This window comes from Ailuropoda melanoleuca, chromosome 5 (assembly GCF_002007445.2).
Source record: "Ailuropoda melanoleuca isolate Jingjing chromosome 5, ASM200744v2, whole genome shotgun sequence".
In the NCBI taxonomy this organism is placed as follows: Eukaryota; Metazoa; Chordata; class Mammalia; order Carnivora; family Ursidae; genus Ailuropoda; species Ailuropoda melanoleuca.
The window spans coordinates 99,893,047-99,916,633 of NC_048222.1; the positions used below are offsets into that span (position 1 = coordinate 99,893,047).

Genomic DNA, 23,587 nt, shown 5'->3' on the forward strand with positions numbered 1-23,587 from the left:
ACTGTCTTGTTTTTCCAACACCATTTATTTAATTTGAAGTGATGTTCATTGGCTGTTCTGAAAATCCTAGGGCCTTTATGAATCTATTCTACTTGCACTCTATCAATGGAACAGCAAGGCCTGGATGACAGCATCTCTGTTTACAATAGGGTTTACTGAATTTTAAACCCACTGTTGCAACCTACTTCTCAGAAGAAAAGATTCCATTCAAAATATGACTGTTCATTGACAATGCACTGGTCACCCAAGAGCCCTGATGGAGATGGGCAATGAGATGCCTGCTAACACAACTTCCATTATGTAGTCCATGGATCAAGGAGTAATTCTGAGTTTCAAGTCTTCTTATTAGAGAAACACATTTTGTAATGCTATAGCCACCATAGGTAGTGATCCCACTGAAGATCTGGGCAAAGTAAATTGAAAAGCTTCTGTAAAGGAGTCACCCTTAGGTGCCATGAAAAACATTCGTGACTCATTGGAAAAGGTGAAATATCAACATCAGCAGAAGTTTGGAAGAAGTTGAACTTAACCCCCATGGATGACCTTGAGGGGTTCAAGACTTCAGTGGAGGAAGTAACCACACATGTGGTGGAAATAGCAAAAGAACCAGAATTAGAAGTAGAACCCAAAAAGGGGACTGAATGTTTGTAATCTCATGATCAAACTTTAATGGATGAGAAGTTGGTTCTCATGGATGAGCAAAGAAAGCAGTTCCTTGGGATGGAATCTACTCCTGGTGAAAATTGCTGAAATGATAACAAAGAATTTAGAATTTTACATAAACTTAGTTGATAGAGCAGGGATACAGTTTGAAAGGATTGACTTCAATTTTGAAGGAAGTTCTCCTGTGAGTAATTTGCCATCAAATAGCATGACATGCCACAGAGAAGTCATTTGTGGAAGGAAGAGTCAATGGATGCGGTAAAATTCATTGTTGTTTCATTTTCAGAAAATACTACAGCCACCACCACCTACCAGCATTGAGGCAAGACTTTACACAAGCAAAAAGATTACCACTCACTGAATGCTAAGATAATGGTTAGCATTTTTTAGCAATAAAGTAATGTTCACATAATGATTTTTTTTAGACATAATGCTATTGCACACTTAGTAGACTACAACATAGTGTAAACATAACTTTTATATGTGCTGGGAAACTAAAAATCTCATGTGACCCCTCATTGTGACATTCACTTTATTGTGGTGGTCTGGACATGAACCGACGATATCTCTGAGGTATTCCTGTATGCTAATATATATCTTTTTCCTCCATGGGCCTGGGGGTTTTTTTCCTAACCAGCTTTTCTCCACAGTTTTGAAGAGAAAGGCAAACATTTATTTTTCTCTGTATAATTCTTCCCCATTGGCTCTCATTAATATTGCAGGAAATGTTATATACTTAAATGACAAGCTGAAGTAAAAACCTCATGTAAGTTATTTTGCGTTTTTCACTATAGCTAAAGTATTTCATAGAGAATTTCAGTTTTTGTTCCAAAATGCAAGTTTAAATCATTTTCTATTGTGGTAAAAATAAAATAACATAAAACTGACCATCTTAGCCATTTTTAAGATTACAGTACCATTGGGTTAACTATATGCATATTGATACATAGCCTATCTCTAGATTTCTTTCATCTTTCAAAACAGAAACTCTATACCCACTAACCAAAAATTCCCCTTTTTCCTCCTCCCCTGCCCCTGGCAACCACAATTGTACTTTCTAAGAGTTTGAGTACCTTAGATACCTTACATAAATGGAATTCTACAGTATTTGCTTAACATCATATCCTTGATTCATGAATGTTGCAGTACCTAACAGAATTTCTTTCTTTTTTTCAAAGATGAACAATATAGTATTCTACTATATGCATGCAGGTAGTATGTAATACATATACATATAAAATAATTATATAATCATATGTATAACACATATATACATGTACATACATATACATACATAGCATATACATATATACACACACATATCTATATACCATATAATTATATGTGAAATATGTAATATATATCATTTTCAAAAAATCTATTCACCATCAAGAACATTTAGGATATTTCCACCTCTTAGCTATAAATAATGCTGCAATGAACTTGAGAATACAAATATCTCTTCAAGATGCTATTTCAATTATTTTGTTAAATATCTAGAAGTGGTATTGCAGAAACATGTGTTAGTTCTATTTTTAGTTTTTTTGAGGAAGCATATACTGTTTTACATAATAGGCTGAACCATTTTACATTCCCACCAACACTAACAATTTCTCCAAATACACAACAATATTTGTTATTTTAAAATTTAAATTTATTTTTAATTTTTATAATGGCCATCCTAATGGGTGTGAGGTGATATCTTATTGTTCTTTTGACTTGTATATCCTTGATCATGAATGCTATTGAACATCTTCTCATACGCTTGTTAGCCATTTGTGTGTCATCTTTGGAAAAATATTTATTCAGGTCTTTTGCATATGTTTTAATTAGGTCATTTGTTTTATTGCTATTGAGCTGTAGGAGTTCTGTATACAGTCTGGATACTAACCCCTTACCAGATATGTCATTTGAAAATATTTCTCCCCATTCTGTAGGTTACCTTTCACTCTGTTGAAAGTTTCTTTTACTGTGCAGAAGCTTTTTAGTTTAGCGCAGATGGAGTCCTACTTACCTATTTTGCTTTCATTGCTTATGTATGGTGTCATATCCAAGAAAATATTGTCAAATCTAATGTAGTGAAATTTTCTCCTGTTTCCTTCTAGGAATTTTGTAATTTGAGGTCTTAATATTTAGGTCTTTAATCCATTTTGACTTTTTTTTTTTTTTTGTATATAGTGTAATGTAAGGTTCAACTTCATGCTTTTGCTTGTGGATATCCAGTTTTCCCAACACCATTTATTGAAGACTATCCTTTTCTCCATTGTGTGGCCTTGGCACACCTGTGAAAGTTCAGTTGACCACATACATGAGGATTTATGTCTGGGCTTTCTATTCTGTTTCATTGGTCTATATGCTTGGTTTTATGCCAGAACAGTACTGTTTTTATTACTGTAGCTTTGTAATATGTTTTAAAATCAGGGACTGTAAGGCCTCCAACTTTGTTTTTCTTTCTCAAGATTGTTTGGCTATTTGAGGTCTTTACAATTCCATCTGAATTTTAGAATGATTTTCTGTTTGTTCAAAAAATGCTGTTGGGATTTTGAGAGGGATTACATTGTATCCATAGATTGCTTTGAGTAATATGGGCACTTTAAACAGTATTAAATATTCCAATCCGTGAACACACGATGCCTTTTCCTTTATTTGTGTCTTTAATATCTTTCAGCATTGTTTACATACTCAGTATGTAAGTGTCCTGCTTAAGTTTATTCTTCAGTATTCTACCCTTTTTGATGCTGTTATAAATGGGAATTTTTTCTTAATTTCTTTTCATGTTGTTCATTGTTAATGAATAAAAATACAATTGATCTTTGTGTGTTGATTTTTGAACTCTACAACTCTGCTATATTTATTAGGTCTAAGTTGTTTTTTTTTTTTTCCTTGTGGAATCTTCAGAGTTTTCTACATATAAAATTATGTCATCTGTAAAGAGACAACTTTACTTCTTCCTTTCCAACTTGGATGTCTTCCATTTCTTTTTCTTATCTATTTGTTTAGGCTAGGACTTCTGGTACAAGTTTAGAAATTTGAAGAGCAGTTAATGTTCTTTTGTTACAGAGTGAAGATGTTACTCTCACCTGCTAGTGGGTTTGAGGTTGAGTTACTTTTCCATTTTGAGGGATTCATAGTCATTGATCAGTGACAAACTAACCAGGTCCCTTTGGGTCTAAAGATAAGAATATTATTAATTTACTGTTTTTATTCATAGATTACCACTCTTTCTGTAATTTCACTTTTCTCAGTGACCTGACTTTTCAAAATTGGAGTATTCCTGTTTTTTGTGTTTCCATAACGGACTGAAAATAATTGTGCCAAAGCAATTAACAAGGCTTCTGCTCTTGCTAAAAATGGAAATAAAATGTAAACTAGAAACCTTAGTTATCTTCTGCAAATATAAAAACAAAGCTATGAGATTCACTCTAACTTCATCCCCAAGAAACTTTTATAAATCCGGTTTTGGAAAGATCTTTGTTAAAGTCGTATTTCAGATTAACTATTAATGCAAAGTTCTTGAATATCCCACAGCTCTCATGTTCAATATGCAAATCACATAAAAATTAATCTTAGAATAACTTTGAGTGATAAAGTGACCTTTTTCGACAGTCCTCCAAAGAGAAATATAGTTTTTGTTACTGGAAAAATTTTTTCACTTTTCATCATGGTTCATCAGATCTGGCTTGACATGTAATGAAATTCCTGTAGGTTTGGATGCTGTTGTTGTTGTTGTTGTTGTTTTCCTCCTCAATATAGATTTGTCCACTTAAGATGATTTAAAAATGCTGGATTTGCAGTAATTTCTTTGACATCAGCCATAGAAACATTTTTCTGGATATGTCTCCTAAGGCAAGGGAAACAGAAGCAAAATAAATGACTGGGACCAAAACAAAAATAAAAGCTTTTGCACAGCAAAAGAAATCACCAACAAAACAAAAAGGCAACTAACTGATTGGAAGAAGGTATTTGCAAATGAATATCCAATAAGGTGTTAATATCCAAATCATATAAAGAACAACTCAATACCAAAAAACTTAAACAAATAAACTCACTAAAAAAATGGACAGAGGACCTAATAGACATTTTTCCAGAGAAGACATACAGATGACCAACGGACACATGAAAAGATGCTCAAATCATTAATCATCAGGGAGATGCAAATTAAAACCACAGCGATGTATCACTTTACACCTGTCACAATGGCTAGAATCAAAAAGCCCAGAAATAACAAGTGTTGGAAAGAATGTGAAGAAAAAGGAACCCTCCCTGCATTGTTGATGGGAATGCAAATTGGTGCAGCCACTGTAGAAAACAGTATGGAGCTTCCTCAAAAAATTAAAAATAGAAATAAAATATGATTCAATAATTCCTGGGTACTTACCCAAAGAAAATGAAAACTGTTTTTTTAAGGATTTATCTATTTATTAGAGAGAGAGAGCGCAGGAGGAGCAGAGGGAGAGGGAGAAGGAGAAGCCAACTCCCTGCTGAGCAGGGAGCCTGATGCTGGCTGGGATGGATGCCAGTACCTGAAATCCTTACCTGAACAAAGGGCAGATGTTCAACAACTGAGCCACCCAGGCACCCCTGAAAACAGGGGTTTTTGAATCAGGTTATTTTGAAAAGATTAATGCACCCCTGTGTTTACTGCAGCATTATTTGCAATAGTCAAGACATGGAAGCAATCAAAGTGTACATTATTCATTTAGAAGAACAGATAAAGAAGATGTGGTATATATACACTATGGAATATTACTCAGCCATAAGAAAGAATGAAATTTGACCATTTGCAACCACATGGATGGGGGGCTCGATGGTATAATGCTAAGTGAAGTAAATCAGACAGAGAACGACATGCCATATGATCTCACTAATATATGGAATTGAAAAAAACAAAGCAAACAAAAAAGGAGACCAACAACAACAAAAACAGAATCTTCAATACAGAAAACAAACTGGTGTAGCCAGAAGGGAGGTAAGTTAGGGTGAGGTGGAGTGGGTGAAATAGATAAAAGGGATTAAAAGATACAATTTCCAGTAACAAAATCAGTAAGTCATGGAGCTGAAAAGTAGAGCATAGATATGAATATAGTCAATAAGATTGTAATGATGTTGTTTGGTGACAGATGGTGACTATACTTATCATGATGAGCACTGAGTAATATATAGAATTAATTGAATCATTATGTTGCACGCCTGAAACTAATGTAATGTATGTTAATTATGCTTCACTTAAAAAACAAAGAAAAAATAAAAATGCCTAATTTGTACGTAATACCACATAAGCTAAATTAACTTATCTTTTTTAAGTAAACCCCTTATCTAATAAATGTATTGAAATGACACATTTTTCAATCATTTTTGCAGTTACTGCTGTTTATTGATTTATTCATTCAAACAAAATTCATTGGAGATTTCTTGGATGGAGAACATTGAGCTGAGCACTGAAATTAAAAAAAAAAATGTGAATACAAAGACCCAATAACCATGTCTAGAAACAGAACATCAACCTTGAATAAAATACATTGTCAAAACACATATAATGAGAGGCTTGATGTCTTCATTTTCTCTCACTGTCTTTCAGTTCACACATCCTCCTCTTTCAGCTCTATGAGATGTTCTTTGCCATCATTCGTCATTACACTAACTCTAACTCATCCTTTGAAATTCTGCTCAGATGAAATTTCCATTAGGCAGCTTTTATGCCTCCTTTGAAAGTAAAGATAAAAAAGGAGAGTGCTCCTACAACATCTTGCTGTTATATATCATAACACTACTCAAATCAGTTTTATTGTGTGCTTGTTTTACCACTCAACTAAATTTTTTTAATGGGGGTTGTAACATTTCTTTGTGCATCCTCAACTTAACCTGACCATAGAAGGTACTTAAAGAAGCTTAAACCCATCCTTGGAACAAGAAGTCTGAGAGGGTATGGGAACACAAAAGCAAAAAGAGTTAATTCTTCTGTTGGAGGTGGCATGGTGACAAGTCAGGAAAGCTTCCTGGAAGTGATGACATTTGAGCGAGATCCTTTAGAGAAGGAAGTAGAAAGAAAACGGCATGTCTGGAAAAAAGAACTTTTGGATCAGTTACACAGATTAGGAATTACAAAGTTAGAGAAATCTGCCTACACTGTTTTATTTTTTATTTATTTATTTTTTGTTATTTTAATGTTTTTTTATTATATTATGTTAGTCACCATACAGTACATCCCTGGTTTCCGATGTAAAGCTTGATGATTCATTAGTTGCATATAACACCCAATGCACCATGCAATACGTGCCCTCCTTACTACCCATCACAGGCCTATCCCATTCCCCCACCCCCTCCCCTCTGAAGCCCTCAGTTTGTTTCTCAGAGTCCATAGTCTCTCATGCTTCATCCCCTCTTCTGATTACCCCCCTTCTTTATCCCTTTCTTCCCCTACCAATCTTCCTAGTTCTTATGTTCCATAGATGAGAGAAATCATATGATAATTGTCTTTCTCTGCTTGACTATTTCACTTAGCATTATCTCCTCCAATGCTGTCCATGTTGCAGCAAATGTTGAGAACTCATTCCTTCTGATAGCTGAGTAATATTCCATTGTATATATGGACCACAACTTCTTAATCCATTCATCTGTTGAAGGGCATCTCGGTTCTTTCCACGATTTAGCTATTGTGGACAATGCTGCTATGAACATTAGGGTGCCTGCACTGTTTTAAATCACCATGTTTAAATTATTCTGGGGCGCCTGGGTGGCGCAGTCATTAAGCGTCTGCCTTTGGCTCAGGGCATGATCCCAGTGTTCTGGGATCGAGCCCCACATCAGGATCCTCCGCTGCGAGCCTGCTTCTTCCTCTCCCACTCACCCTGCTTGTGTCCCTCTCTCGCTGGCTGTCTCTCTCTGTCAAATAAATAAATAAATAAAATCTTTAAAAAAATAAATAAAAATAAATTATTCTAACTTCCCTCTAAAATCTTTTTTGTACTTTTTGGATATATTTACATACTGTATTTTTAAAATCCACTAGACAATTTGACTCAAAATGCTTCCTTTCTTTTTCTCTTCTACTCACTTTCTGATTTACAGTGAAAGGGAATTTGTAATAGGCTTGACAAAATAATTTGCTGCCATTTAAAATGACCTAGAAAATGGTTCATAGTTAGAAATAGTTAGACACTAGGGGAATTTCATAGTGGAACTCTTGACATCCTCATTTACTGACCCTGAATGCTGGTTTCCTCTCCATGTTCCTTCGCATTGAGCTGTCATAGGCATAGATTTTTAACTTGCTACTTCAAAGAGAAACTATTTTGGCCTAAATTGAACAGTGTTCTAGCCGCTAATATATGCATGGCATTCTTCAGAATTACCACCAAAAGCTAAAACTGTAACTCTCCCCAACCCCCTTTAAGTGCAGCCAGTATAGTTTCAGGAGGATATGGTCTCATATAGAGCTGTCGGTGGGAATTTATTCAGAGATACTTGTGACGTAGTGGAAGGAGTTTTGATGGGCTCAGTGTAGTCACAGTACTGGTGGGCTCCATAGAACCCTTTACTTCACATGGCATCCTTGCCACATTAATCCGGAATTTTTCCTGGTAGAGTTTTGAACAAGAGCATAATGATAAACTGGGCTGCTGTGAGTTGCATGTATGTCTATTGGGTGGAGATAGGAGGGAGTCAGGCGGAGGGTGAGTGGGAGGACAAGTAAGTTGGAAAAAGATTGAAATAAATGTCAGGAAATTTTTGGTTCCTCAGTGCCGAAGGGAGGGGTTGCCACTGACCTCATAAGACTTGGGCCTTTTCGTTCTCTGTAATTTTTCCTATTTTATTTTGCTAGACTAAGCTGCTACTTTTAATTTATTTGTATCTTATGAGGAATTTAGTGAACCTATCAACAAACTTAATATAATAATTCATTTAACATATTATTGTTATATTTGTTATTGGTCAGGATGAGAACAGGAAAAACATTTGTATCTGGAATTTTCACACACATTAAAAAAAGCTATATTAATGCTAAGGGAAATTGACTTACAGCTTTTATATATCCAACAGGTTAATTTCCTCCTTCCTTAATTTTTGCTCCTGTTTGTCTTATGGGAATTACTTGAGGGTTCTATTTAACAGCTGGTTTCTCTTATAATTTCATTGGGGAGTACTTTTCTTTCGGGACAGTGTTTTAACAGGATTGCCTTACGGATTGTGTGAAATAATCAATGTGAAAAGAACTGTATAAATTGTAAGGTACTGTAAAAAGATTCTAATGTTATATAAATTACCAGGCATGGATTTTGTAAAGAATGATTAATCAATTTTGTTTGCTTTTGTTTGTAGTATCACCAAAAACCTCCTCTAACAAAGGAAAATATACACTGTAAAATAATACTTAGTTGGACTTTTGATGGGAGTTATATGTATATCTTAGTTTGAGGAGAATTAATATATTTGAAAAACTAGCATCACCAGGAACAAGATATGTGATTTCGTTTATTTATGCCTCATTTTATATTCTACAATAAAGTTCAAGAGTGTTTGTTATGCACTAAATTGTGTCCCCCCAAATTCACATGTTGAAGCCTCAATTCCCAATGTGACAGTATTTGGATATAGGGCCTTTAAGGAGAAAATTAAGGTTAAATGAGGTCATAAATGTGGGGCCCTGATCTGATAGAATTGGTATCTTTATAAGAAGAGGAAGTGTTCTCTCTCTTTTTGCATGCATGCGACATGGAAAGACCATATGAAGAAATAGCAAGCAAACCATCTAGAAGCCAGGAAGAGAGTTATTACCAGAAACAGATTCAACTGGAAACTTATCTTGGATATTTAGCCTCCTGAATTCTGAGAAAATTAATTTCTGTTGTTTAAGTCCCCCAGTCTGTGTTATTTTATTATGGCAAACCAAATAGACTAATGCAATGTTTTTAAATTGGTTGTATTTCTTATAAAATTCTGGTTCATTCTTGAAATTAATGGTAATGCAAATAATGACAAATTTGAATTATTTTTAATGTTTACTCTTCTTATTTAAATTTAGCTATTATCAGGGGACCCGGGTGGCTCAGTTGGTTAAGCGTCTGCCTTCAGCAGGTCACGATACCAGAGTCCTGATTTTGAGCCCCTCATTGGGCTCCCTGCTCAGCTGGAAGTCTGCTTCTCCCCCTCCCTCTCCCTCTCCCTCTGCTGCTCCCCCTGCTTGTGCATTCTCTCTCTCTGTCAAATACATAAACGTAATCTTTAAAGAAATAAATTCAACTATTAATATTGCTGACAATTAATTGAAAAATTATTTTAAAAATCAGAGTAATGGTTCTTCTCATAGGAATGTATTAAGTATAATTTCATCAGTAAGTCTAATATTGGCTGTGATGATTTGAGGTGTTCTATATTATGTTAGCAAAGCAATAATTTATCCAATATGTATGAAACCCTATTGTTTTGCCTATAATTTATAGCCTGATGTATCAAGATCTCAAATTTATACTCTTCTCTACATTTGGAAACATTTTAATAAAATTATCTGTTGATGTTTCTACTTAGACACCTTTAAATATTGTTATTAATTTATTTTAGAGAGAGTCTGGAAGGGTGGGTTGCTAGGCAGAGGGAGAGGGAGAGAGAAGATCCTCAAGCAGACTGCCCACTGCACAAGGAGCCCACTGTGGGGCTCCATCCCAGGACTCTCAGATCATGACCTGAGCCAGAATCAAGAGTAGGCCAATTAACTGACTGAGCTACCTAGGTACCCCTCTATTTGGATATCTTACAAATATTCCAAATTCACTATGTCTTTCAAGCATCTCAGAATCAACATGTCTAGAATTTAATGTGTCACCTTCCCCATCCAAAGCCCTACTTTCAATCTATGAGCTATCTCAGCCGAATGATTTACCTAGTAGCCCAGATCATCTGACACCATATTTGACTCTTCCTTTGTCTCCAGGACACAAAATTTATTTCCATGGCCCCTTGTTTCTTTCTCCAAACTTATCTGGAGGGATGGTATAGACAAGGAGTGATTAGAAGTGGTCTGAGGAACTGGTATGAATTCACTGGGCATATTAGAAGCATTAGGGGAGGAAAACCCAACTAAAAGCATGGCTTTCTCACAAACAAATTATCTGGCTCAAACATGAGTTTGTTGTTGAAGACAAGATTGAAGGCACGAGACCTTGTCCAGTTCAGGATACACGTGATTATTGTCTCAGCCATATCACTGAGCCTCATCTGCCTTCTGTTTCTGTCTCTGCATTTCTCCTTGCGAGCTGTCATGGCAGTGCAGTGGGCCAGTAAGTCTGAAGGAGGGATAGGCACAATGGCCATCAGTTACTTGTCTTATCAAGGAATACCTTTCTTGCAGTCCCCTATGGGATATTGGTGATTTTCAAATGTGTTTCTATGTGATTAATTTCTTCTTCTTTAAGGTTGAAATCAGTAGTAGCGTTCTGAGGTTTTGGTTGGTCATCTTGAACTGCCAAATATGTTTTGTCATCTATTTACATTTCCCCTTTAACCTTCTTATTTTCCCTCTTTATAACAATTTTTTCCAGTTATCACAAAAAATTTTCTTTCTCTATTGTTCCTCCTCCTTTTCTTCCTTCCCTTTTTGCCACTGTCTTTACTCCATTCTCTCATGTTTCTCATATTCTGTTTTCTTCATCTTTATTTCTTCTATTAACTAAAAATTACAGGCAATCTAGTTAATAATCACAATAATATTACCAATTATTTAATTGCATCAACAGTGAAAGTGGTGCCCTTTGAAGTGAAATTTGGACATTTACGTGAACATGCTCATTAGGTCTTGATCCCATAGCACTTACCTCTAACTGGATATAATCCACAATAATGACATGTTCTTCAACCAGGAAGATATATCTTCATGCTTAGTTGCTGTTCTTGGGCAGCTTTGTCTTTTATCCCCTGAATTTGATAAATTTTGGTAAAATTGGTAAGCAATCACCATTTTATTACCACTGTATTCAAACCTCTTATTCTCATTCTTCATTACCATTCCTGTCAGACAACTGGATTTCTACTTCAGATCAGCGTAGATACTCTTTGCTTATCACTTGTTGCTTAGCCCTCCCATCATCTCTAGAAATCTCTAAACAAAGACTTCATTTCCACCTAGTCCCCACATTGGGTTAGGTGTTCCTTTTCTGCGCCCATGGACATGTATTTCCTTAGGTGAATTATAATGATTATTTATGTGAAAGTTAAAGGACAGTGTATTATCTCACTCTTATATTGGTATCCTCAGCACTTTGACTAGACTCTAATATGTAATATTAATACTAGTTCATAAACACACGGTACTAACTTTGGGCCAGCCCCTGTTCTAATCACATTATGTACTGATGTTCATTTTCACAAAATCACCATGAGGTGAGTCCTATTACTCAACAGCTTTACAAATGACCCAGAAAGCTTGCATACCCTGCCTGAGGTCACACGGTTTGTAAGCAGTAGAACTAGGATTTAAACCCCAGTGATCTGGATCTGGAGCCCATGCTCTTAACCCCCAGATTACATTATATCAGTGTTGATGCATGACCCTGACACTTGAGGGTACACCTTCAGTGTTGTTAGACTTGAGGCTAATAGCCTGCGGTAATAGTTATTTTTAGTACTACAGTAATATAGGCGAATTATTACGGGTTGAAATATTCTTGTGGAGGTGTAGAAATTTAGCCATCTTTTCTAATACTGCTTGCTATTTCGAGAAGCTGTTGAATTTAACACAAGTAATTTTTCTCATGGAGCTTATTTTATGTTGATGGCTCCCAAATCAGGAAATTGTAATGGCATGAGTGTAATAATACATGTAATATAAATAAAAATAAATTCTGTAGTTTGGGAATGAGCCGATGTAGAGGGATGAAAGCTGCATAGCATTAAAAGTTCTCAAGAGACTGGATACCTGTAGATTAGGGATTCTGTAAAAGGAATAGTTTTACTCGGGACCTGATATTCAATAATAGCAAATGGAATTTAGTGAGTGCCTACCATATCCATATTTGTCCTAAGCACTTTATAAATATTATATCATTTAATTCACACAACTGACTTGCCATTTTATAAATATCATTTTTCCTACTTTACATTTAAAGTAAGTGAGGCTTAGGGGAATTTAAGTAACTTCCTAATATCATTGAATAAAATGCAATAACTGTTAAAGGAATAAACCACTGGACATTTGACAGAAAAGAAAACTCTAAAATATTCAGCAATTTTTAGATTCCACCCCGCATTGATAATTATTTGTATTTGTGACAGTACATGTTCTTTTGAATAGCTTCTCTAGATGTGGAAAAAAATGACACTCTATATGAATGAAGCCTCCTCAACATGGAAGGCACAACCCAATTTTTCATGCCTCATTCCAGTTACGAGTTAATTTTGATGGTGCTTTCTTTTTTGTTGGCATGGGGGCTGAAGATGGTTTGGATTCCAGGGATGCTGGGGCAATTTCTGGGTCCAGCAATAGTAACAGTCCTGGCAGTTGGACTGAAGTCCAGATCTCAACTTGGGGCGTACAGGGGCTCGAGTGTCAGTCTTCTCTTTGGATCAGTCCTTGGCATGGTTTAGGTGTTGTTCCTGAAAGCTGGACCTGAAGTCCATCTCTGCATCCTTTCCTAAGACTGCATTACCAAACATGTTCTGAGAAATCTTTGTTATGTTTAAAGTGGTCAGAAAGGTTTCCATTGTTTCCAACTGAGAATTTGCCCAGTACAGGTACTTTAAAAATAGACTTGGTCCCTCTGAGCTAAAAAGAATGTTAGTATTTTTTATACGTTGGAGGTGTGTGTGTTTGTTTGTTTAATGGATTTAAGGATCAGATTTTTTTAATGTTTTAGATTAAACTCACAGTTATTTAAAACATTGCCACCCCATCCCATTGATGATTTTAGCTTTCTTTCTCTGGAAAACTTCTGATCCATATTATCTATTTTGTGGATGTAAATGCACATGCCTAGTGCAGGGAGAATGTTTGTTGGTACTTGCTTCTAGTTCCAAACGCATTTCCAAATGCATATTTATTGCTATACTTTTTCTCATAGAAGTGACTATATATTTATTCCAATTCTACAGGGAATAATTAGCATCACTGATTGAGTCACTCCAAGAGAAAAGCTCTTTATGATGCCCCTTCAATCGCAGAATAAAAAACCTTTGGAAAGAAATGTACTTGCCACCAAACTGATGACAGAAGCAGAGAGCAACTCATTGTCTCCTAACACTAGATTGGGCTCTCCATCATGAAAGAAATACTATGAAAATATTTAAATGAATTCAAATGTTAGGAGCTATTGCCAGAGAGAGGTCTATGATCTACTCTTAGGGTGTAAAAACAAAGCTTGCAGGAAGAAACTAAAATAATAATAGTATTATCTTTAAAGTTCATCTTTTAAAAAATTTTTGTTGTTTTTGGAAAACGTAATTTTAATCTCTTCTAGAAACTATACAGAGAAAATTATAAGATGTGTCCATGGCAATGTGATATATATGTCATGCCAGGTAGTTTGCAAAATATTCGGGGAAAAATGTAAGATGCCCTAATCCTCAAATCAATGAACCGGGACCATGTGGTGGAAGGAACCAACAGGTTTTCACAGCTTCAAAAGCCTTGCTTAGTTTTCTAGGACTGCTGTAACAAAGTACCACAAACCAAGCGGCTGAAACGAGAGACATGTATTCTTTCGTGGTTCTGGATGCCGGAAGTCCAAAATGAAGGTGCTGGCAGGACTATGTTCTTTCTGAGAGTCTGGGTATGATTCTCGCTTGCCTGTTCTGAGCTGCTCGTGGTGCAGTGGCTATCTGACCTTCTTTGGCTGGTAGCTGCATCGCTTCAATCTCGGCCTCTGTCTGCACATGACACTTTTATTGTGTGTTTCTGTCCATACATGGTGTTTCTCTCTTCTTATAAAGACACCAGTCATATGGAATGAGAGGCCATCCCAATGGCCTCATCTTAATTTGATTACATCTGCAAAAATCCTATTTCCAAAAAAGTCACATTCACAGGTACCAGGGATTAGGACCTATCTTTTGGGGGACATGATTCAATCTAAAGAGGAACTCAGAGCAACACAGTGTCATGTTACCAAATCATCATTAGCTGATTGGAATATTAGCATATTAGAGCTTGAAGAGCTCTTAAAATCATCTTACCCAATCTCCAGAACTGACAGAAATTCTGTGTCAGAGGGAAGAAATGACAAGGCTGGTACAACATGGTGAATTCAAGCAGAATGAGAGGCAGGCTTTTGTTTATATTTATTTAATCAGCGAATTTCTACCTCACAATACAGGTATTATGAGATTATGACACTTCGTAGTTTATTTAGGGGAAGGCAAATGCATGCTACTACTAATTTAGAAACGTTCTCCTAAAGAGTAATATGAAATACACGCTTGATGTGCCAAGCATTTATGTGTATTTTACTCAACTCTGACAATTACCTCGTAAGATTGTTTTGCTCTCATTTCAAGGATAAGGAAGCTAAAAGTAAAAATAAATATTTGCCTGAATTGCTTGAGGTCACATAGCTAGTAAATGACTAAATTGGGATCACAAGCCCCATCTACCTGTGGCCAAAGTTCATGCTATTTTCAGGACAACATGAGGCCACTTAGTAAAATAAGAACTTTAAAAAATATCTGGGGCATTTAACACTGTAAGCTTTAACTAAAGCCAATGAATTTATAATGGACAATTTCTTTTCTTAGCAATATTGTTATTGGAAACCAGATAAACTTGTTAAAGATTCTCTGAGTAATTTCTTTTCATATCAATAAATGTAGAAGGTTGAAAGACACAATTTCTGAGATTTTTTTTTATAATACCAAAAATATATTACATATAGTTCTGAAGGACATTTACTTATCCAGAATATTCTATTTCCTGGCTGTATTCAATAGCAAAGTATTTTGTTTTTCTTTTAAGTAAATTACTGAAAATGTTATAAAAATATTACCATACTCAGGAACTTCTTTAATGATAGTAGTCAAAACCTTATTCTCATGTGCGTGTGCACACACAAGCACGTGTGTGTGCACACGTGCACACACACACACGAAAAGAAATAAGAAAAATAAATTCTTAATTGCTAAGTTAAGTCTCTTATTAGCTTCCATTTTAGAATTTATAAAGCTGAAATTAGAGGCTTATGAAAGATTTTCTTTACTTTTTAATTGAATAATTAATCTAAATATTATTGGATATTTAGCCACATATACAGGCTTTATTAAATCCACTAGTAAATTTAGACTAGTTTACATTAGTTCATTGAGCAAAGAAATTGTTTTGTCTTTGAATTACAAAAATCCAATGATGTCCTGAGACAAAAGTATGTACTTAATGTTTGTTGAATAAGTGAATAAATTAATGAGAAGAAATCCCCTGAAGTGACAAGCTATACGTGCATGTAACTGAAAGAACAAGACAAATTAATAGAAAACATTAATATTTTGTTTTGGTTACTATTTATTTTCTGTCATTCACTCTTGGCCCTGGATTACACAGGTGTACCTCACCTTATGGCATGTTGCTTTCTTGTGCTCCCCAATGCTGTGATTTTTACAAATTGAAGGTTTCTGACAATCCCTGTTGAGCAGGTCTATTCCTGTCATTTTTTCAACAGTATTTGCTCACCTCATGTCTCTGTGTCACATTTCAGTAATTCTTGCAATATTTCAAATCTTTTCACTACTATTATATTTTTTATTGTGATCTGTGATCAGTGATCATCGTTGTTACCATTGTTGCTGTTTTAGGGCACCACGAACCATGCCCATTTAAGATGACAAACTGAATCAGTAAATGCTGTGTGTGCTCTGACTCCTCCACTGACTGGCTGTTCCCTCATCTCTGAGCCTCTCCTTAGGCCTCCCTGTTCCCGGAGACACAACAATATTGAAATTAGGCCAATTAAAAACCTATAATAGCCTCTAAGTGTTCAAGTGAATGGAAGAGTCCAGTGTCTATCACTTTCAATCAAAAGCTAGAAATGATTAAGCTAAGTGAGGAAGGCATGTTGAAAACTGAAACAGACCAAAAGCTAGGTCTCTTTTTCCAAACAGTCAAGCTGTGAAGGCAAAGGAAAAGTTCTTGAAGGAGATGAAAAGTGCACTCTAGTGAACACACAAATGATAAGAAAGTCAAAGTTTTTTTTTTTAGATTTTATTTATTTATGTGACAGAGAGACAGCCAGTGAGAGAGGGAACACAGCAGGGGAGTGGGAGAGGAAGAAGCAGGCTCCCAGCGGAGGAGCCTGATGTGGGACTCGATCCCAGAACGCCAGGATCACGCCCTGAGCTGAAGGCAGATGCTTAACGACTGCACTACCCAGGCGCCCTGAAAGTGAAACAGTCTTATTGTTGATATGGAGAAAGTTGGAGTGGTCTGGATAGAAGATCAAACCAGCCACAACATTCCCTTAAGCCAAAGCCTAATCCGGAGCAAGGCCCTAACTCTCTTCAATTCTCTGAAGGCTGGGAGAGGTGTGAGGGAGCAGCAGAAAAGGGGCCAGGAGCTAGCAGAAGTTGGTTCATGAGGTTTAGGGAAAGAAACCATATCCATAATATCAAAGTGCAGGATGAAGCAGCAAGTGCTGATGGAGAAGCTGCAGCAAGTTCTCCAGAAGATCCAGCTAAGATAATTAAGAAGGTGACTACACTGAACAACAGATTTCCAATGTCGATAAAAAAGCATTATATTGGAAGATTTTGTCATCAATGACTTTTATAGCTAGAGAGGAGAGGTCAGTGCCTGGTTTCAAAGATTCAAAGAACAGTTTGACTCATTTGTTAGAGGCTAATGAAGCTGGTGACTTTAAGTTGAAGCCAATGCCATTCTGAAAATCCGAGGGCCCTTAAGAATTATTCTGAATCTACTCTGCTTGTGCTCTACAAATGTGCTCAACAAAGCCTGGATGACAGCATATTTGTTTACAACCTGGTTAACTGAATATTTAAGCCCACTGTTGAGGCCTATTTCTCAAAAAAAAAAAAAAAAAAAAAAGAGAGAGAGAGAGACAGAGAGACAGAGAGACAGAGGCAGAGAGAAAGAGAGATTTCCTAAAAATGTGACTGCTCATTGACAATGCACCTGGTCACCCAAGAGCTCTGATGGAAATGGACAATGAAATGAATGTTGTTTTCATGCCTGCTAACACAACATCCGCTGTAGCCCATGAATCAAGGAGTCACTTCAAGAGTTGTTATTATGAAATACATATTGTAAGGCTATAGCTGCCATAGATAGCGATTCTTCTGATGGACTTGGGCAAAATAAATTGAAAAGCTTCTAGAAAGGATTCACTATTCTAGATGCCATTAAGAATGTTTTGTAACTCAGGAGAGGTCAAATATCAACATTAACAGAAGTTTGAAGAAGTTGATTGCAGGCTTCATGAAGGACTTTATGGGACTCAAGACTTCAGTGGAGGAAGTAACTACAGATGTGGTAGGAATAGCGAGAGAGCTAGAATTCGAAGTGGAACCTGGAGATGGGACTGAATTCCTGTGGTCTCATGATCAAACTAACGGATGAAGAGTTGCTTCTTATGGATAAACAGAGAAAGTGGTTTCTTAAGGTGGAATCTGCTAAATCTGGTGAGATGTTATGAAGATTATTGAAATGACAACAAAAGATTTAGAATATTACATAAACTTAGTCAATGAAGCAGCAGCAGGGTTTGAGAGGATTGACTCCAAGTTTGAAAAAAATTCTACTGTGGGTAAAATGCTATCAAATAGCACCACACACTACAGAGAAATAATTTGTGAAAGGAAGAGTCAATGGAAGTGGCAAACATCATTCATTATTGTCTTATTTTAAGACAGCCACCCCAGCCTTCCGTAACCACCATCTATCACCACTGAGGTAAGATCTTCCACCACTGTCTCAAGTGTTTTTCATAGAGAACTAACATGAGATGTTACTGGGTATATACATTGGCCCTGTCAAATCCCCTAGAGAAATCAGTAATAAGACTAGTTAACCTGATTTGTTGTATTTCTGTAGCAAAATTTAGCCAGTCAAGTACAGATGGGCATAAGGAGGATATTTGGATAAACCTAGATTATGGATTTTCCAGGCAATTATATTGAGGGGTGGAAAGGTGAGATAAATAGTGTCAACTTTCAGAGATTGCAGTGATTGACCATGGTGTTCTCCCTGGGTAAGGAGTAATAGTGAAGTGGGGGATGGCTAGTGAAAACACTGTGAAGATAATAGCTTGGAGTTCCCGATTTGGTTGAAGAATTATTGATGTGGGGATGATAGAATAATTAAGTTGAAAAAAGTGATGGTCAATGAGAAATATGCTTAAAATTGAGACATCTGAGGTACCATGGCTTTGACAATGTCATGAATCTGACCAAGAGACTATGTGGTTGAAGCTGGTACTGAACTATCTAGTAGTTTAAAAACATGCTTATCAGGCATATATGTACACCACATGCAAATACTCACTCACTCATGGGCAAGAACATGTAATCTAACAAATAAATTGAAATAATTTTATATTTTAAATGTTTATTTCAAAATATTAATAAAAATCCTAATTTTCTTAGAATTTTTGTTTGTTTTATGATTGTTTTCATTTTTAATTATGTAAGAGTTAGGCACCCTAGTCTTTTCTGGGTAAGGAACATTTAAAACCTGGCCCAAAATAAGAAGGGATGGAAAAGGATGATTGAAAATTAGTGGTCAAAGAACTGAAAGAGTTGAGTTTTTGATGTATCACCTATAAGATGATACACATTTCTTATAAAAAATGCTATGAAGAATTTCAAAGAGAGATCACTGTGGATAGATGAATTCTGAGATGATTAAGCAAAGTGTTTACTAGAGCTGAGTTCTGAGGGTTGTGTAGCTTACTTATAAGTTCATATTGTTATTTTTCCTGGGTATAAAATAACTAATGTACAAAGTAAAAATTATGATAAATAAAAAGAGAGCAATGAAAATAAAATGTAATTTGCCTAAATAGCTGATGATCTGAAAAACACTACCCCTGTGCTCTTGTTCTCCCACAATCTTCCATCATTAAAAAAAATCATATTCAACTCTTTATACTGCTTAATAACTTTTTTACTCAACAATATACCATGTGCTTTTCCCCATGTCAATAAATATTATGCAAAAACAAGAATTATAATTTATTTAAAATGCACAGTCACAAAAGAAGGACTGCAGAGCAAAACTTATTCAAGAAACAGAAGGAGAGTGAGCAAAGGAGCTGAGAGAAGACTTTTATTCTGTGTGGAAGGAGAGAGAAGAGCTGATCTGGCTTGAAGGGGTAGTCTGTGTTGTAAAATATTCCACCTGAGAGAGTAAAAGAGATACCCGTTTTTAGAATTCTCTGACTAACCATCTGAGGAATTTGAAACTGTTTCCTTTGGCATAGGGATTTGTTGAAAGGGATTTGTTAGGGAAATAAATTTGATTATACTTTGCAAAACATATGATGTGTTGGAAGGATTCACCAGATGCTGGGAAGTGTGCAAGCACTGCAAGGGGCTTAAAGTTTGAGTTGTACTAGTTAGTAGCTACCATAATTAAAGATTGAAGCTGGTTCAAGAAACAATTTGAGGGAAGAAACATCAAAATTTAGATGCAGGAATAGTGATTTAAGAGTTAAGATTAGGTCAGAAATAATGATACTCAGAATGTAGTTTGCTCTGAACGAACATTTATAAGGGAGTCCGAGTGTTAGCAGCAGGGGTTACCAGATAAAAAATATAACACACACACAATAAAAGACACACACACACTCACAAACACAAATACCAGAATTACTGACCTTGCAGTTATTCTATTCTAGGTGGGAAGAAAATAGCCATTTGCTCAGATGATATTTTCAGATCTCAAAGGCTTTGACCTACTTTCAGACATCAGTGCTGTAAAAAATCAGCGATAGGGTTATTTGTTTTTAAGGAGTCAGTGACTTACAGGAAACATTCAAGATGCACCTGTTTTAGAGACTAAAGCCAGGCAGAACCAGCTTTTTGTTCTTTTGTTTGTTCACATATGTGTGTGTGTTCTAATTACTGGCTATAAGCCAATTACCAAAAATAGAAACACAGCTTTGCTTCCTCAGATATCGAACAAAATTGTCTACAATAAAAGTCTGTCCACTGTTCTGGAGTTATTGTTGTTGTTATTTTTCTGTTGTTTTAACATAAAATTTGTTACCAGCACTTAATATAAGATTTTTAAAAATGTATTTATTCATTTTTAGAGAAAGTACATGTGCATGCATTCATGAGAGAATGGGGGAGGGGCAAAGGGAGAGGTGGGGAGAGAGTCTTAAGCAGGATCCACACCCAGTGAGGAGCCAGAAGCAGGGCACCCCATATACTTTTTTAATTGGTAGCACTAAGCGTTTGTAATCATAAGTGGGCAAAAGGCTGATGCTAGGTTAAGAAGAGGCTCCTGTCTCTACTAGGCTGTGTACCTTCAAATGCTAGTCAGTATCACTCTGTGTTGTCTGAATCCAGTCTGCTTCCTGTTTCCTGCCTAGTTATAGCAGATATTCAAATTTGGAGCTTCTGCACCGACATTCTCACCTTTAGTGACCTTGGGTGACTAACAATAAATAAGGACGCCAAAAGAGAAAGTCCTTTTGGAGATGACCCTGCTTTGCAAGGTGGGAGGAGGAAGGAAAGATAATGAAATGCCTTTGGGGGGTTTATGTGAGGTTACAATGTGTCAAATATGGGAGAGAGAGAGAGGACAGCTGCACCTGGGCTTGAGGTATCCTACCTCAGTGGCATTCATTTCGTGGAAAGAGGTTAATGTCATGGGAATGAGTTAATTCTCTGCAAATGTCATAATGGACAAAGAAGAGAAAAGGGCTTCTGATTGAACCTTGGGGATTATCATAGTTAGATGTCAAGGGGAATTTGATCGGATATTACTGAAAGGAAGATGTAGAGAATAAATGAGTCAATCTTCTAGAAAAAAGGAGGAAAATGTATCACAATTGTTTCATTTTTTTTTCACTTTGTTGAGAGAATTCACAAGTATTCTGATGGTGAATTTTGAGAAAGCACTTTCACATATTTTAAATGATTTGCTATTTTAAAAAATTCATGCTGTTTTTGTCAAAATGACTGGTAGAAATATCCTGATAAAAATGATAGATGATTTACAAATGTAGAAATTTGCAGCTGTATTATTTACTACTCTAAGGTTTTGATACATATGCCCTAGTAGTTTCAGTATCAATTCAGTAGAAATGTGTCTTATTAAATTACTGTTTTATGACAAAACATTGGCATTTTGTAGGATTTCTAAGAGAGTTCAGCACATAATTTAGTTTCCCAAGGCATCATGAAAATTCAATGAATTATGCAAGCACAGAATGATAACTCTGAATGAAATAGTTTAACCTCTCTCAAAAAAAACAAAAAACAAAACCTGAATTTTTGATTTTATAGGCAATACATAAATTCAGTCTCCATATTAAATAAATAAACTTTACAAGAATATTTAAATGTCTCTTTGACCACAAAGTTTAATCACCTCCCTTTGCCTAGAGGTAATCATCATTTTCAGTTTGTTGTATATCCTTCTGGAAATTTCTTTATCATTTAAATATTTACTCATGTTGAGGTCAACCTATATGTACTAACATGGAACAGTCTTCAAAATCTTTTATTGAGTGATAAAAGATCAGATTGCCTACTAATACATTTATTATAAAACATTTTTACAAAATAAACATACACATTGAAAACAATACTACATATTTTCTGTAAATTCCCTTTATCACTACTTCTTCCTCCTCTTCCTCCTCCTTCAACTACTGTTAGAGTGGTAACCCTCATCTGTATTTCAGGTTTAGATCTCTCCTTCTGCATTACTAACCCACATTTCTAACTGCTTAATAAACATCTTACTCTAATCTTTCACAGACTTCCTAGATGAACAATAAAAGCTGAATGCATTACCTTCCCCTACTTACCTTCTCCACCTTCTATTTTCCGTTTGTGTTAATCTCACTACAATCTCACCACAGTCATCTAGCCTCCCATTTCTCAGCCTCCAAATCCAATCGTTTACTATCTTGCATCCCTAACTCACTTAGCTTTACTATCATATCTACTTTTTGTATATTCCTATTACCGTATGACTTATTTCAGACCTGCACTTTTCATTTAGGCTATTGCAATATTTCCGAGTACTCTTTCTGCTTCTATTCTAGTGGTTTACAAATTTATTGGATCACACACTACCTGGGGGAAATGTTCAAACCACAGATGATGCCCTCTTCATTTTCATTGCTGAGAAAGCTAGCTTGGGAAGGTAACTCAAAGTCACAGAATTAATTGAGAAGTCTTCATTCTCTCAATTCAAAATCCTTCCCATACTGTGAGTTTGGATCAATTTAGTTTTCTGTTTTCTGGGGTACTGAAATTAGGATTATAGCTGTAAATGTTTAAATATTTCTTGCTTAGGGGTTATTGAAGAGTTTGATGATTTTCAGGGTGAGTCTTCCCGGAATCCTAAATGTCTATATGCAGTCTTTTCACTTATTGTGCAAATTACCATTATATTGTGTTTCTGATGTAAACATCTTTTAACATTACATTACGACAAGAATAATTTTCTAATATTTTAGCTAATCTACAGGGGAATTTTTGATGAGGAACGTGTCATCACCAATATTAAAAAAAATATTGGCATGGAAAATTCATGCAAGATTTTAAGACTTTTAATGCTCTTGTAGGATTATGATGATATGATATCAAGGAACAAAGAAGACTTTTTCCCTTAGGTATAATTACACTAATAAAAGATATTTTCTTTCTTAAATAAAACCACTTCAAAAAGGATGGTATCCTTGTTCATTGTTCTTATTTTAAAACAAATCCTTCTTTAGAAAGCTCTCAGAGATTATTAGTTACAAATGAGGAAACTAAT

General features: G+C 35.7%; 1 pseudogene; it reads right to left on the reverse strand.

Moving 5' to 3' along the window:
• The window catches only part of LOC100480421, a 182,752-nt pseudogene that overhangs the window by 108,509 nt on the left and 50,656 nt on the right, over window positions 1–23,587 (reverse strand).